The sequence below is a fragment of the Arachis ipaensis genome, chromosome B8, assembly GCF_059453495.1.
Source record: "Arachis ipaensis isolate K30076 ecotype BB chromosome B8, ASM5945349v1, whole genome shotgun sequence".
Classification (NCBI taxonomy): domain Eukaryota; kingdom Viridiplantae; phylum Streptophyta; class Magnoliopsida; order Fabales; family Fabaceae; genus Arachis; species Arachis ipaensis.
In genome coordinates, this window is record NC_142443.1 from 20,186,638 (window position 1) to 20,189,790 (window position 3,153).

The 3,153-nt window shown below is 35.5% G+C and overlaps 1 non-coding gene across 1 annotated transcript; it reads right to left on the reverse strand.

The window, feature by feature from the left end:
- Positions 1-1,509: 1,509 nt before the first annotated feature.
- On the reverse strand, positions 1,510-1,617 carry LOC148547386 (small nucleolar RNA R71). Its single transcript, XR_015898056.1, has one exon. It is a non-coding gene; the product is annotated as a small nucleolar RNA R71 (small nucleolar RNA).
- Between the last annotated feature and the right edge of the window lie 1,536 nt (positions 1,618-3,153).

Sequence of the window (3,153 nt, forward strand, 5' to 3'; positions counted from 1 at the left end):
ATTTGGATTGACTTTTTCAAAAAAAATTAAAATCTAGTTGTTTCTTATGAGTCAAGTCAAATTTTCAATTTAAAAATCTTATCTTTTTCAAAATCTTTTTCAAAAATAAAATATTTTTCATTTTTTTTATTAATTTCGAAATTTTTAAAAAATTTATGTTCAAAATCTTTTCCTTATCTTTATTTCATATTTTCGAAATTAATACTAACATTTAATGTGATTGATTCAAAAATGTTAAGTTTGTTACTTGCTTAGTAAGAAAGGTTCAATCTTTAAATTTTAAAATCATATCTTTTTGTTTCTTGTTAGTCAAGTAATCAACTTTAATTTTAAAAATCAAATATTTTTAAATTTTTTTTTCAAATCTTTTCCAAAATAATTTTTAATCATATCTTTTTCAAAATCAATTTCAAAATCTTTTCTAACTTCTTTTCTAACTTCCTATCTTTTTAAAATTGATTTTCAAATCTTTTTCAATCAATCTTATCTTTTTATTTCAATCATATCTTTTTCAATTTCAATCATATCATTTTCAAAAAAAACAAATTTCAAACCTTTTTCAATCAATCATATCTTTTTGTTTCAATCTTATCTTTTTCAAAACTGCCCAACTAACTCTCTACCTTTAATTTTCGAAAATCCCTTCCATCTTTTTCAAAATTCCTTTTTAATTAACTAATTGTTTTAAATTTTAATTTTTAATTTAATTTCAAACTTTAATTTTCGAAATTTAACTTTAAATTTTAATTTTATTTTAATTAATTTTCGAAATTCTCTCACCTCTCATCTCCTTCTATTTATTTATTCATCTACTAACACTTCTCTTCCACCCAAAAATTTGAACCCCATCCTCCTCTCTGTGTTCGAATTTTTTCTCTTCTCTTCCTTACATTACATTCTTCTCTTCTTCTACTCACATAAAGGAATCTCTATACTGTGACATAGAGGATTCCATATTTTCTTTTCTGTTCTCTTCTTTTTCATATGAGCAGGAACAAGGATAAGAACATTCTTGTTGAAGCTGATCCTGAACCTGAAAGGACTCTGAAGAGGAAGCTAAGGGAAGCTAAAGCAAAACTCTCTGGAAAAAATCTGACAGAAATTTTTGAAAAAGAAGAAGTAATGGCCGAAAATAATGCAAGGAGGATGCTTGGTGACTTCATTGCACCTAATTCCAATTTACATGGAAGAAGCATCTCAATCCCTGCCATTGGAGCAAACAATTTTGAGCTTAAACCTCAATTAGTTTCTCTAATGCAACAGAACTGCAAGTTTCATGGACTTCCATCCGAAGATCCTTTTCAGTTCTTAACTGAATTCTTGCAGATCTGTGATACTGTTAAGACCAATGGGGTTGATCCCGAAGTCTACAGGCTTATGCTTTTCCCGTTTGCTGTAAGAGACAGAGCTAGAGTATGGTTGGACTCTCAACCCAAAAATAGCCTGAACTCTTGGGATAAGCTAGTCACGGCCTTCTTGGCTAAGTTCTTTCCTCCTCAAAAGCTGAGCAAGCTTAGAGTGGATGTTCAGACCTTCAAGCAAAAAGATGGTGAATCCCTCTATGAAGCTTGGAAAAGATACAAGCAGATGACCAAAAGGTGTCCTCCTGACATGCTTTCAGAATGGACCATTCTGGATATATTCTATTATGGTCTGTCTGAGTTCTCCAAGATGTCACAGGACCATTCTGCAGGTGGATCCATTCACCTAAAGAAAATGCCTGCAGAAGCTCAAGAACTCATTGACATGGTTGCTAATAACCAGTTCATGTACACTTCTGAGAGGAATCCTGTAAGTAATGGGACGCCTCAGAAGAAGGGAGTTATTGAAATTGATACTCTGAATGCCATATTGGCTCAGAACAAAATATTGACTCAGCAAGTCAATATGATTTCTTAGAGTCTAAATGGAATGCAAGCTGCATCCAACAGTACTCAAGAGGCATCTTCTGAGGAAGAAGCTTATGATCCTGAGAACCCTGCAATAGCAGAGGTGAATTACATGGGTGAACCATATGGGAACACCTATAATCGCTCATGGAGAAATCACCCAAATCTCTCATGGAAGGATCAACAAAAGCCTCAACAAAGCTTTAATAATGGTGGAAGAAACAGGTTTAACAATAGTAAACCTTTTCCATCATCTTCTCAGCAACAGACAGAGAACTCTGAACAAAATACCTCTAATTTAGCAAACTTAGTCTCTGATCTGTCCAAGGCCACTCTAAGTTTCATGAGTAAAACAAGGTCCTCCATAAGAAATTTGGAGGCACAAGTGGGCCAGCTGAGTAAGAAAATCACTGAAACACCTCCTAGTACTCTCCCAAGCAATACAGAAGAGAATCCAAAGAGAGAGTGCAAGGCCATTGATATAACAATCATGGCCGAACCCACAAAAGAGGAAGAGGACGTGAATCCTAGTGAGAAAGACCTCCTGGGACGTCCAGTGATCAATAAGGAGATTCCCTTTGAGAAACCAAAGGACTCTGAGGCTCATCTAGAGACCATAGAGATTCCATTGAGCCTCCTTATGTCCTTCATGAGCTCTGATGAGTATTCTTCTTCTGAAGAGAATGAGGATGTTACTGAAGAGCAAGTTGCCAAGTACCTTGGTGCAATCATGAAGCTGTATACCAAATTATTTGGTAATGAGACTTGGGAAGATGAACCTCCCTTGCTCATCAATGAACTAAGTGATCTGGATCAACTGACATTACCTCAGAAGAAACAGGATCCTAGAAAGTTCCTAATACTTTGTACCATAGGCACCATGACCTTTGAGAAGGCTCTATGTGACCTTGGGTCAGGGATAAATCTCATGCCACTCTCTGTAATGGAGAAACTGGGAATCCTTGAGGTACAGGCTGCCAATTTCTCATTAGAGATGGCAGACAAATCTATGAAAATGGCTTATGGACTAGTAGAGGACGTGCTAGTAAAGGTTGAAGGCCTTTACATCCCTGCTGATTTCATAATCCTAGACACTGGAAAGGATGAGGATGAATCTATCATCCTTGGAAGACCCTTCCTAGCCACAGCAAGAGCTGTGATTGATGTAGACAGAGGAGAGTTGATCCTTCAACTGAATGAGGATAACCTTGTGTTTAAAACTCAAGAATCTCCTTCTGTAATAATGGAGAGGAAGCATAGAAAG